General features: G+C 44.7%; 1 long non-coding RNA gene across 1 annotated transcript in view; it reads left to right on the top strand.

Moving 5' to 3' along the window:
* Window positions 1-13,602, top strand: part of LOC142826787 (uncharacterized) — a 31,376-nt gene extending 17,774 nt beyond the window's left edge. Inside the window, exons 3-4 of the long non-coding RNA XR_012901031.2 lie at window positions 8,685-8,783; window positions 11,614-13,602. This is a non-coding gene — a long non-coding RNA (uncharacterized LOC142826787). The remainder of the gene's footprint in view (window positions 1-8,684; window positions 8,784-11,613) is intronic.
* The last annotated feature ends 627 nt before the right edge of the window (window positions 13,603-14,229 follow it).

Raw genomic sequence — 14,229 nt, 5'->3', positions numbered from 1 at the left:
TGAAGATCTCACATGCCTCCCAAGTGAGAGTGCCAAGTGTATCAGGAGCTCTACAAAGCCCTAAGCTTTTGGAGTTCTGGGATTTCTTGTGCCTGTTTCAGTCTATGGCAGCTGTTATAGCCTGAAGCATTAGCACTGACAGTCACTGGTTTAGATCAGTGATGCCTGGAAAACAGATTATTTTCAGCAGACTTGAGTTTGGCATCAGCTTCCTTGCTGGTCCTCCTGAACCCATATTCGTTAATCTGCAGCTCTTGCTATAGGGCTTATCCAAGGCAAAGAGGGGGTGGGGAGTGTCTGGGGAGCATACATTTGGTATAATTTGAGAGAGAGATTGTAATGCTTACCATTGGTACAGATGTATTGCTACTATGTGGGTTTGTTACATTTTCTATATGCAGCCTGAGCTTTGGATGATTGCCTTTTAAAGCAGATGAATTAGATAAATAAAAACAAGTTTCTGAGTAAGCCATTTAAGTGGCATCTTTCTCTGACTCACTAATTTGTCCTGCCTTTGTAACTAAGCAGCTCAGTCTTTTGGGTTAGCCAGCTAAGTAAGTGGCAGCTCTTTATATATGCATAACTCATTCTCTAATTTAAATGCTCTCTCTATATAGTACTATGTTTCTGTTAGACCTTTTGACTTACATTTTCGAAAGTACCTTGGTGTCTTGCTAGCAACAGCTTGGTGGGCCTGGATTTTCAGCGCATGAGGGCTTAGCACTTCTTGAAAATGTGATTTCATGGAGGTGTTTTATATTAGGCATTTAGAACCACTATTAATATCTGAAAACTATTCCCTCCATCAGATACTTGATCTTTTGTCTTCCATTAATTAGATCACTTTTTCTAGCTAACTTAATACCCTCCCTCCTCTTTATTAGCTTGGTGTAGATATAAGTCTTTTCTACTAGGTGAAACTCTTTGTGTGAGAACTAGGTGATTGGGAAATGCTTTGAAAATGAAGAATGCTTTAAAAGAGTGAGGTACCATCAGTGCTTGGTTCTGTCTTTCATTTGTGTCTCTTTCTCATTATTTTTATCAGTGTGTCTTGGCACTAACAAAATAGGTAGTTGATTTTGTGTTCCTCACTGACCAGTTGGCTTTAGAATATACAAATAGCAGGCTACATTGTCATACAAGTTGTCATGAGGTAAGTGCAAGACCTTGAAGAAGAGTGAGGAAAACATCTGGACTCCGTGTCTGAATTAACATGATTGAAAGTTTGGGAGGAACTATTTAAACAATCTATTCATTTTCCATTACTCAGTCAGCCCGTTTTGTACAATCGAAACTGGCATGGAGCCCATCCCATCTAATTCCAGCTGCCATTCCGCCCAGAATACTGACCTCTGGTGTGCTCCCATTTTTTTTGTCACTTCCAAGTATATGTAGAAACTGCAGCTGAAACAAGTAGTTTCATCTAGCTCAAGATCACCCTTTTTATCTAAGGGGATATTATGAAAAGGTGTTGTAATCTCACCCTTTATTTGTTGGACTCAGAAGATTTGCTGCTGGGAACAGTGAAGTTAGTGACAGCTACAGGAACCAGCAGGATGTTTCTTTCATAATACATTATTTTTTAACATGCCTCTAGTGAGAACATAGGCACCGAGTGAGATCAAAAACCTACAGGAGTCGTCTTTTGAAATCAGTTGATATTTACTGCAGTGTTAGGAAAGGAGCTGATCCATGGTTTCTGATGATCTGGGGACTGATCAGGCTGCAGAGAGCTTGGTGTTCTTTGGGGGATGCACCCTGGAGGAGGAAGAGTTTCTGGTTCTTCCAGGTGGAACAAGAAAATGTTATTTGGAAACTCTCAGCATTCCCTGTATTACTTCCCCCTTTGGGGAGCGTCTCTCTTTGGCCTGTGCTTCTGATGACCTTCATCCTACCTCCCCTTCCTGGGGATGGAACCCTTTGGGTGTGCTGGTGGAAGGGGAGAGGGGAGCAGAATGGCACAATGGAAATAAAAGGAGAAGGAGGAACACAAGGTGACAGCAGAGAATAGCTAAGTACAGAGCATGTGATGCTTTTCTTAGTCACATGATGGGGCATCTCCTTGAGCTGTGTGTGGTGGGGGAAAGAGGCTAGAGAGAGACTGTGCAGTTGGTAGTGGGCGCAGTTGGCTGAGGCAACTGAGGGAACAGGACTAGTTAGGGAAGCTGGGATCCTGTTGTTGGGGTAGAAGAGGAGAAAACCTCAACTCTAGTTTCCTATTTGGAATCCCTCAAGAAATTGCCTGGGGCCAAGTATTCACGTCCTTAGCACTTTTAAGGGGTTTTTTTTGGGGGGGGGAGAGAGAAGAGGGGACTTAGGCCTCCATCATGTACCTGACAAGTCAATAACAAAACACTACTTGCCTTTAGTGGCGAAGGATGGACACTTGTAAAACAATTTACAAAGGGCCTGTTTCTTAGAATGACTGCACATCCATCCCTCCTACAGATGTTAACGTGAGTTGGGGCTAATCAAAACTTCTCAGGGTCATAGCCAGCAAAATTTCATTGCAATGTCACATTTATTGAACTCAGACATCTATGAATTATAAACCATATTGCACAATTACACTCCTAAAACTCATAATGCATAGGGAAAATATTAACAAATGACCTAAATCGCTTTGCACCCTGACTTTAAATTGGTGTGAATCATGGAACACTAGAACTGGAAGGGATCTTGAGAGTTCATCAAGTCCAGTGCCCTGCCCTCATGGGCAGGACCAAGTGCCTTCTGTATTGGGGTGGACAATAAGCTTTGTTGGGGGAAGAGATTCCAAGATTTTGGCAAGTGGTCAAGGGCCACACTTCTCTATGGAGGGGATGTGGGGCCTGGGATGGGGGTTGGGTGCAGAAGGGAGCTTAGAGGGTAGGGGACTGGGGTGTAGGAGAGGATATGGGTCTGAGAAGGAGTTTAGGTGAAGCAGGCTGTTGTGACCTTGGCAGGGGATTAGGCTGCTGGGTCTGGGAGGGAGTAGGGGTGCAGGAGTGAATTTTGACCTGGGGGAGAGATGTAGCAGGGGAGTGAGGGGTCTGGAGGGAATCATGATCTGGTGCGGTGTACTTGGGTGATGACCTGGAGCAGGGAGTTAAGAAGTGGGAGGGTCTGGGGTGCAAGAGGCAGGGGCTGAGGCAGGCTCTAGCTGAGAGTCACTTACCTTAGGTGGCTTCCAGCCAGCAGTCCAACAGGATCCCTGAGGCAGGCTCCCTCCTGCAGCAGCCCCAGTTACATGGGCCCCCCTCCATGTCTGCTTAGGGCTGTGCATCCCTCGGGGGCAAGAGACTTTGCACATGTCCCCCCACCCCCAGGCCAATCAGGTCCTGAGGGGTGGGGGAGTGCACAAAGTCTCTCATCCCCCACCAGGGTGATGTGGTGCCTAGAGGGAACTGCCAGCTGTTTTGAACAGCTGGCAGCTACCTCTATGTGCCACATGCCCCCGGTGGGGGGAGGGAATGGATGAGATTTTGTGCGCTCTCCTGCCCCCAGGCCAATCATCACAGCTCGGGGCAGGGGAGTACGCAAAGTCTCTTGCTCCCTGTCAGGGGTGTGCAGTGTGTAGATGGAGATGCCAGCTTTGGAAAATGGCTGGCAATTCTTGCTATCCACCATGCAAACCTGGCTGGCGGCGGAGGAGGGAGGGGAAGGGAGGTGAGAGAGTTTGCGTGCTCCCCTGCCCCTAGCTATACAAAATCTCTTCCCACCCCCTTGCCACTAGGGGCATGTGGAGCATAGAGGGAACTGCCAGCCATTTTGAACAGCTGGCAGCTCCATCTACGTGCCGTGTAACCCTGGCAGTGGTGGAGGGGGAGAAGACTTCTTACACTACCTCACTCCTAAGCCGATCAGGGAGTGGGGGCAGGAGAAGCGTGCAAAGTCTCTCATCCACCCACCTCCTGCCATGGCAGGCCACAGGCTGCATCTAGCCTGTGGTCCATATCGTTCCCAGAGCCGGCCCAAGGTATACGGGCTGACTGGGCTACCGCTCAGGGTGCACTGCGTGGGGCTGCCAGGCCAGGCGGGGGCGGCACCGCGTGTGCTCTGCGTGCCTGGGGCGGCGCCACACACGTGCCACACGCCCGAGGGTGGGGCCACACATGCGCTCCGTGTCTGGGGGGTGGCGCTGTGCTCCCGGGGCGCACGAATGGCTCGGGCCGGCCCTGATCGTGCCCACCTCTAATCTAGATCTTCCCTAATAGATGTCTGTATAACTTGCTCATAAATTTCTCCAGTGATGGAAATTCCACAACCTCTCGAGGCAACTTGTTCCAGTGTTTAACCACCCTGACAGATAGGAAGTTTTTCCTGATGTTCAACCTAAACCTCCTTTGGTGCAATTTAAGCGCATTGCCTCTTGTCCTATCATCAGAGGCCAAGGAGAACAATTTTTTTCCCTCCTCCTTGTAACACCCTTTTAGATGCTTGAAAACTGCTATCATGTCCCCCGTCAGTCTTCTCTTTTCCAAACTAAACAAGCCCAGTTCTTTCAGTCTTCCCTCATAGCTCATTCTAGACCTTTAATTTGTTGTTCTTCTCTGGACCTTCTCCAACATCTCCACATCCTTCTTGAAATGTGAAGCCCAGAACTGGACACAATACTCCAAAATCAGTGCAGAGTAGCGAGGAAGAATGACTTCTCATGTCTTGCTCACAACAATCCTGTTAATGCATCCCAGAATTATGTTTGCTTTTTTTGCAAAAGTGTCACACTGCTCATATTTAGCTTGTGGTCCACTATGACTCCCAGATCCCTTTCTGGCGTACTCCTTCCTAGACATCACTTCCCATTCTGTATGTGTGAAACTGATTGTTCCTTCCGAAGTAACGTAATCTTCTTGACGTTAATGGCGCTATTTCTGATTTGTATGGTTTGAAGTCAAAGGAAAATCAGACCCCTAAGCTTCAAATGGAATTTAACCACTTAAAATAATTAAAAATAGAAGAAGGAGAATACACAATGCAAAGTACAAAGACAAGACAATGAAAACTCTTGATGACGTTAACCATAGATTTTAGCATGCGGCACAGTAACAACACAGGAGTGAATAAAAACTGACATTAATCACCCTATATCTATGCTTCACTAAAATAGCAAGAGTTTATAAAAAATGTATGAGCCCCTGAAAAGTCTGTCAAAAATTCCTTACATGATCAATCAGCATAATCTTTATGTAATGTTTCTTATATTGGCTCATGAAGTATGGGCTTTATTTAACTTCAGAAATAGGACTTTTTCCTATTTTACAGTCTTTAATACTGCATTGCTCTGTTGTTCAGTATTTGGAAGAAAAAGGTTTTCTACTCTGTAAAAAAACAACCCATGGACTTATACTAGAATTAATTTAACATAATATCAGTAGCGCTGGCTGACAATTTTCTGCTAAAAAGCTTTTATTGGAAAACAGGATTTGATTGAAAGCATTTTCATCTGAAATGTCATTGTTTGATATTTTAAAAAAACAGCTTGGAAAAACTTCAAATTTAAAAAAAATTGGGGGAGAGTCTTTCAGAAAAGTTTTATTTTGAAATCGTAAGTTTTCTCCAGAACTCTGACATTTTGCTAACTGGAATTGGGAAAGAAAAAGAAAGCATGAGATGAGAAACGCCAAGTGTTTGTTACTCACATTCAGAGACAGAGTAGCTCTTTCAACACTTCAACTGTTTTCCAGCTGGCAAAAGCTCAGAACTGACGAAAGTGAGCAAAAGGAGGTTTCTTCTCCTCTATAATGGTCTCTATATGGATTCCAGATGTGGGTGCACGTGTGCAACACGTGTCAGAGCTGGAATGGTTTGTAGTAGTGTCCAGATACCCATGTGGTAACGTGGCTGAGTGCTGCCTGTAAGGCTTTAAAAGGCTGTGCAGGTTAATGCTACTCCAGTTCCCTCTTTGCCCGGCCAAGAGTCAGAACCTGTTTTCTGTCTACCAGTGTTTAGTCAGTTAGGTCTCCCCTGGTGGCCTTTTGTCCCCTTCCGAGGCACTTCCACCTCCTGGGGACTATGTCCTGGCAAGCCAGCTTCAGAAGCAGTGCTAAGCACCCATGCTTTTTGTCTGTGAGCAACGAGCGCCAGCACTGTCTCTCTTATCCCAGCAACACTGCTTCATCTGCCACTTGTTCCTGCCTGGAACTTAGGAAGCTAGGGAACTTCGCCTCTGCAGACACCTGATAGAGGAGGCTCTGTACCCACGTGCACAATCAGGTCCATCATTGTCAGATCTGCTGGAGCCATGCTTGTCACTGACGTGAGTGCTTCCTTGGCCCTTCCTACAAGGCGCCAGCGATACCAAAGCACCTGCCAGAGTCCCATTGTGAACATGAAGGAAACAAGAACATGGCCTTAAAACCAGCTCCCTGATGGGGCCCACCTCTAAATTCAGTGTTGCCTCCCTGAAATGCACTACATCAGGTGAGACATTGTGCATCAACATGGCTTCTCCGCCTCCTAAGAAATCTCAGATGGAGCATAAATCCCAAGCTCTGCTGTGAACTGCCAGCACAGCCGCCAGCCACAATAACCAGGTCTGCAGCCTTCACCTTCAGGTGGCAGCAGCATCCAGGTGTTGGCTGCAGCAGAGCCCCGGGCACCTGACTAGCAGCAAGGAGGAACCCTGGGTGCAGAGCTGGCAGGCAGGATCTAGGCAGAATTTAACCATTAAGTAAACATCCCTGGTCCAGACCACCCTACAGGACCTCCCCAGCATGGTAATTTTGGGGACAGCAGAGTTGTGTACCATCACATCTATCAGCTGAGAAAAAGGATTGTGGTAAACTCTGGAAATGGAGCCTATGACAGAATAAGCTAATACAGATAGCCCTTGTAGAAAGACTATACAAGTTTTCATTGCAGAATGGCAGATTTGAACCAAAAATTGTTCCTGAAAATGCAGCAAATATAGTCAAATTACTGTATTTGCATTGTTTGAATTGAGGCATTCCATGCATGAGAAATATCCATCTACATAATGGCAATGTTATACAGTGTAATAGTGGAGTGCCTATTTAATATTCTTTGTCATTTGAAATGGATTACAAATCGTTATTGGTTTTTTGTAAGTTGTATAGTAAATATTTAAAAGGGAGACAAATGTGAGTCTTAATAACCAGCCACTGGCAGGCCTGGGGAGGATAGATAGTTGAACAAAAAACTTGTGTGCCTATCTAATGTTGGTTGGTTTGTTGTCAGCAATTGCTGGAAGTGTGAGGCCTGGTGCAGCTCTACAGACATATACTGTATATGTGTGTTGCCTAAATAAAGACTGACAATATCTAAAGAAGGCATCATATGTGATTTTATGGTGCTACAGCTGGTTTTTCTTTTTGAAACTGATGGTTTCCCAATATCCCAGGATATTCCTAGTGACTGAACTGAGAACATTATGAATTTGAAGTATTAGAAAATACTAATCTTGTTTGTATACTTGGATAACGCTGGGAACAATGAACAAAATTTCCCACTGTACTGCATTTCAGTCTGATCAAAAAGTGCTTGACTCTTCAGTTCAATTATATGTTTTGATTCTTAGATTAAAAGATGTTTATCTTCTTAGCTTGTAGCATTTTACTCCCAAACAGAATAATAAATCAGAAACATCAGCTTCTGGAAAAATGATTCCTAAAGCTGAAGCTCTAAAGCATTGTTATTACAACAATATTCTGCATATTCTGCAGATTAGAGCTCTGACCTTTCCATTATAAACCATAATTTACCAGGATTTTTAGCTCAAGTGCAAAATTCTGTAAAACTAAAAATCAGTATGAAAGGTATGTTGAGTATGGAATTCAGTATGTTGAGCAGGAAATGATCTATGTTGTTTGCTGTCTTGGAAAAAACAAATGCCCCCATTCCCCCCCCCCATTAAAAAAACATTAGTTTTTCCTAATGTCTAGCCTAAACCTCCCTTGCTGCAGTTTAAGCCCATTGCTTCTTGTCCTATCATCAGAGGCCAAGAAGAACAATTTTCCTCCCTCCTCCTTGTGGCATCTTTTAGATACTTGAAAACTGCTATCCTGTCCCCTCTCAGTTGTCTCTTTTCTAAACTAAACAAGCCCATTACTTTGAGTCTTCCCTTATAGCTCATGTTTTCTAGACCTTTAATCATTTTTGTTGCTCTTCTCTGCACCTTCTCCAATTTCTCTACATCTTTCTTGAAATGTTGTGCCCACAACTGGGCACAATACTCCAACTGAGGCCTAATCAGTGCAGAGTAGAGCGGAAGAATGACTTCTCATGTCTTGCTCACAACATTCCTGTTAATGCATCCCAGAATCATGTTTGCTTTTTTTGCAACAGCGTAACACTGTTGACTCATGTTTAACTTGTGGTTCACTAGGACCCCTAAATCAGCAGTACTCCTTCCTAGACAATCACTTCCCATTCTGTATGGCTACGTCTATATTGCCCAGCCTTGCGCAAGAACATATGCAAATGAGGCATGATGATGAATATCACCACGCCTCATTTACATACTTAATGAGCCACCATTTTTGCGCAAGGGGCTTTTGTGCAAGAAGGAGCAGTCTACACTGCTCTTTCTTGAGCAAAAAACCCCACTTGCGCAAGAGCCATTCTGCTGCTTATTTTCATTGCTGTGCCCCATTTGCATATGATCTTGTGCAAGACAGTTTGTTTGTTTGTTTTTAAACATAGTATTTATAAAACTCAGTGTGTGATTTTGCTCTTTTTCACAGATGCCATAAATTCTGGTTTCTGGATCATCAAACTCTGCTTTGCTGCTGCTGCTCCTGCTGGATGACATATTAGATGAGATGCAGAATCCATTTTGGGGGGTAAGCAAAGGATTTCTCAGGCTGAAAGAGCCGTTTTCACCTCTGGCAGCAAGAGCTTTTCTCCCGCACAGTCATATTATTAACAACAGGAACACTAAGTCTCAAAAGACAAGTAATAGACTTTCCTTTTACAGAAGCTTTGCTGGGTTCCTCCCAGCATTTTGTGAGCATTTGTCTTAAACTAAAGCCACGTCTGTGCTCGCTGGCTGACAGTGGCAGAGCTGTACCATTCATGTAGTACTAGCTCAGGTAGTCACTCTGTGTCGACAGGAGAGAGCTCTCTCATTGATATCATAAAATCACCACAACAACAGGCAACAAGCGGTGTGACAAACTCTCACACCAGCATTACGCTGTGCACACTTCCATTTTTACCAGCCAAACTTATGTCACTCGGGTGCGTGTTTCACACCAGAGTGACATAAGTTTTGCCAGCATGAGTAGTAGTGTAGACATGGCCTTGGTAGTATGTCAACTCATTTACTGGGCAAGAACAAAAGGATCACTCTTCTTAGAACATAAGGCTCTTGCAGGGGTGCTGACGGTCATGCCAGGCTCCTAGGCAATGTGTGGAGGCCGGCTCTGCAATCCCATAAGGGGTGGGCCTCTGGCAGCAGGGGTGGGGCCAAAGACAGCCGGCCCTTCGCACTGCTTGGAGCATGCTACACAGCGTCCCAGCAGCAATTTAAAGGGCTCAGGGCTCCAGGCACCAGCTTTGCTGCAGCACCAGTGACTCACCAGGTCCCAGGGCAGTTGTCTCCTTTGCCCCCCTCCTCCCATCAGCAGGCCTGGCCTCTTGTCTCCTACATGTGCTGTGGTGCCTTTGCTATATTTTAAGTAACCGAAGTTCAAATTAAATATTATACTAGAAGCCACTTATTATTAGGGACAAACCGGTCTACTTCCCACCAGTAATGGCAGAAGGCCCGTGCTTGCTGGAGATACCATGGACTGTGGTTAAATGTACTGTAAGGTGCAAGACCAAATGCTGTCACTGGGGAGTGGGGTCTCCTACCCCTTCAGCACGTAGACTGTAGACTTCTGAGGGAGGAGGTGCTGGCAGGGACATATGTGCTTCTGCAGGACTAATTCAACTCAGCAGCAGACAGACACACTTTCTGCTCCTTGTACCCACAGTCATTCTCTTTTGTTTCCCTAGGCCCAGCAACAATCAGTAGGATTTCTGGGCTAAGGGAGGGTGCTGAGCCTGATAGGAGTGAGGAAGGAGGAGGAAGTTTACTGAGCCTAAGTGCTCTCATTCAGGGGAGGGAGGCTGATACTGACTTTGTGTGGGGAAAGAGTAGCTCTGAGCTGTGTGCACAGGTTAGGTGGGAAGATGCATGGGTCTCAGCCTGGGGCTTCAGCTTATGCGTGCATGGGGGGTGATTTTGATGGGTGCTCAGGGGCCTTAGGAATGTTGAGGAAGAGGGGTTGGGTTCATACAGGAGAGATTGGGGCCAAATGGTGAATGAAGCTGTGGGTGAATGGTGATGTGGGTGGGGGGGGGGGGGAGGTGAGGAGGTTGAGCCTGGCAGGATGATCAGTGAAGGGCTAAATCAGTTTGCTCCCAGCCTGGCCTGGCCTTCACTATACTGTGTCCCTGTTTTTCAACCAGGAAGGGTGTGGGAGAAGACAGCACTTGTCTCTTCTGTTTCCTCATCAGTTGGCCTTATTCTCATTAATAGAGTTCCAAGGGACTCCTTGCCTAGTTTCCCGGTTTGAAAATGTAATTTGCAAGGTGGCATCAGGGTACAGCAGCTTGCTACCTGCAGCCCCACTGCAGGGCTTACTTTGGGAACCAGCCACCACTGCCCACAAGGGCACAGCGTCACATTCCAGCAGGCACAAAATGGCTACGTCTACACTGCACAGTTATTTTGGAATAAGGTATTCCGGAATAATTATTCTGAGCTAGCATATTTCAAAATAGCATGTCTACCTGGCAGGGAAGCCTCAAAATTAGTCCGAGGAAGGTTTCCCTAATGTAGACGTGCTATCTCGATTTAGAGCCCCAGGAGGCATTGAGGAGGAATAAGTTAGAATGGCCCTGGGGAGGGGCTATTTTGAAATAGCTGAAGCGGAGCAGCTACACAGCCCCTATTGTGAAATAACTATATTTCTGAATAGGCATTTTTCTTCATAGAATGAGGTTTACAGAAGTCAGAATAAACCTCCCATTGTTTCAAAATTATTTTGAAATAACGCTATTGCTGTGTAGACGCTTGCATAGTTATTTCGGAATAATGGCCGTTATTCCAAAATAACTTTGCTGTGTAGATGCATCCAATGAGTCCTGGATACGGAAGCTGCTTGGGTGTGCTGAATCATTTCATGCCTGGCTTCTCATCTCACGTCTCAGCTGGTGGTACCACTTTTGAGGACTTTGTTGGTGGATTATAGGGAATGAGAGGGCAGCTGCCACCTAGCAGTATGGACTGTAGACTCAGCTGGGCCCTTTGCCATAAACTTCCTTTGAATAAATTTGACTCAGTATTAGTTTCCATGCACAGTCACTAATGAAGAACTGGTACTGGTGCAACACATTAGCATTTCTGCTTCATCCCTGTAGTGTCTTCCAGGCCACTATCCTGGATTGCTTGTCCTGCTTGTGCCCTTCTACTGCTTCCTATCCCTGCCATTATTGCTCCTGGCTCTGCTGCAGCATCCCCCCCCCATTTCAATATAAACTGATGCAGTCAAATAGCATACTTAACATTGTATGTCATCAGCAACAGCTTCATCGTATATGCACACTGAGCGACCCAGCCCCTTTCTGTTTAATAGATTGATCCTGAGTGGGTTTTTTTTTTTTTTTTTTTTTTTTTTGCAGGGCAGCAGTTCTCTGAGCTCTGCAAGTGGGACTGACTAGTTGTTAAGCTGAAAAAACCAAGATAATTGATCTGCAACTTTTAAGCCCCTGGCTAAGAAGGATCTTTTACTTTTGTAAATGTAGCCCTGCCCATTCTGTCTGTCTGCTCTCAACCCTCTTAGTTTTCAAAGGAATGCCACAACAGAATTCTGGTTTTTAGGAGGCCAGGTGCACTTTATATAATAGTGAGGGAATGATAAAGATGAGTGATTAGAGTCTCAACAGATGAAAAAGAGGCAGTCAGCAAATAGAAGAAACTGAATTGAGTTCAAATAACATTTAAACTAAAGAATGAATTTGTCAGTTTTCTCGGGTAATGCGGAATTAAACAAGTCAGGGGTATCCAGGCCACATTTACAGAAAAAAACAAAACAACAACAAACCAAACCATAAACAAACAAAAACCCCCTAAGTTCCCCAACCCCATTTTGCAATTTGATCCATGTATGCATCAGTCAAGAAAGCAAACAGAATGTTAGGAATCATTAACAAAGGACTAGAGAATAAGACAGAGAATATATTATTTCCTCTATACAAATCCATGGTATGTCTACATCTTGAATACAGTGTACAGAGGCGGTTGCCTCCTCTCAAAAAAGGTATCTTGGCATTGGAAAAAGTTCAGAAACGGGTAACAAAAATGAGTAAGTGTTTGGAAAGGCTGCCATATGAAGAGAGATTAAAAAGACCGGGGCTTTTTGGCTTAGAAAAGAGGAGCTGAAGGTGGGATATGATAGAGATCTACAAAATCATGACTTGTGTGGAGAAAGTGAATAAGAAGTTATTTACTTGTTTCCATAACATAAGAACTAGGGGGTCACCAAATGAAATGATTAGGTAGCAGGTTTAAAACAAACAAAAGGGAGTATTTCTTCACACAGCACATGAGCAGCTTGTGGAACTTCTTGCCACAGGATATATTGTGAAGAACAGGATTTTAAAAGGGTTAAAAGAACAGGGGTTTAAAAGAGCTAGATAAATTCATGCAGGTTAGCTCCATCAATACTTATTAACCGGGATGGGTAGGAATGGTGTTCCTTTATCTTTCTGCAATGTCCGTTTTTGGGGAAATGGAAATATGGTAACCACACCCTCAAGTCACTGTTTTTCCTCAGTAGTGGACACAAAGGCATAGGTTTCCCACATCCTGCTTCCTAATTAAATCAGAATTGCTCAGAAAAATTTTGGACAGAGATATGAAGCATTTGCCTGAGTTTCTCATGCCGGCTGCACTTTGGCTGTAGCCGGCAATGAATTCCCATCTAGACAAAATGCTTTACCCGTTTCTGCATTTGTTCTTTTTTATTATTTGGTCTGTGACACCCAAATTCAATCAGACTGATATTTTCTAGGAACCCTATTTGTCACTGAAATCAGTCTCCTATCATCTTGGTTTATATGTAACTCAGGACCCTGGCTTGAAGATTCTTCCCATTTCCATATAAATATGCTCTCTTCTTTACTCATCCCCCCCCTACCCTGGCTTACTATGCTCCCTCAAAGCACATGCACATGCCTTCATGAAACAATTGTAGACTCTGCTTAACTCCATCTTGTTCGCTGAAACAGAAATTACCACAATTTTATTACACAGGTAGGAGCTTTGCTTATCTCCTATTCTGAATATAGTTGTGGGAGCTATTAGTCCTTCAATCTCACACATGCTAGTATAGTAGAGAACAGTACTCACCTTTAGTGCAGTTTAAATGTGTAGTGTGCCCCCTCTTCTACCTATCCCAGCCACCCTCCTTTAGTGCCACTCTCCTTATGGTTTTTTATGCCAGACCCCTGTTCTTCTGGATCCTATCTCCATCTCAGCAGCCTGCAATGTCCTTCTTATTGTCCCATATGAGTTTATTTGGCAGAGCCTCCACCTGCAGGAAGTAAATATTAACACAGGATAAAACAGGGCCCTAGGAGTCACTGGTGCTTACACTGGTAATACCTGTGAATTTCTCCAGCTGTAAGTCCACATTTTGGAGCCACTCATGAGGTTAGTTTGGAGAAGGTAATAACTGCAGAAATGGAACCAAAGAAATGAGCAAATGCCCTCTCAAGCAGGCCCCCAAGGCAGCATCGGTGAGCATGCTGACACGGACAGCCTTAGCACTGAGGCCCTCAGTTCTGGCAACCTTCTTTCCCATTCACATCCCTCGCTATAGAAAACATAAAAAAATTAGTGGCCCATTGTCTGTGCACTTTGGATGGGCCCTTGATGAGCTGTGACCATGCTATTCTCTATGCAACGCTTAGCAACTTGCCTGACTGGGTTAGCTACAGCCCCAAAGTCTCACAACACGATGGTAATCTCTCCATAAATTTAACAGGCAGCAGGTAGTAGATAGTAAAATCCTCAAATCCTTATGTGCAGGTTAAAACAATTGGAGGAAGAGGGAAGAGAATGAGCATCTGTGTGTCTCCCAAATAATTTACCTACCTCAAACTAGCATATGGTGTTCTCACAACTCCATGACTGAGTCACAAGTTCAGAGATGGAGTTCAACTCCCCAGTCACTGGAGAGGTGCTGATGATTGTTGCTGGCAGGCATTCTCTTCATGGATGAATCAGGCTGCTTC

Source organism: Pelodiscus sinensis, chromosome 2 (genome assembly GCF_052426305.1).
Source record: "Pelodiscus sinensis isolate ZL-2025 chromosome 2, ASM5242630v1, whole genome shotgun sequence".
Classification (NCBI taxonomy): domain Eukaryota; kingdom Metazoa; phylum Chordata; order Testudines; family Trionychidae; genus Pelodiscus; species Pelodiscus sinensis.
Note: the sequence above shows the minus strand (reverse complement) of the source record. Positions and strands in the feature narration are given on the sequence as shown.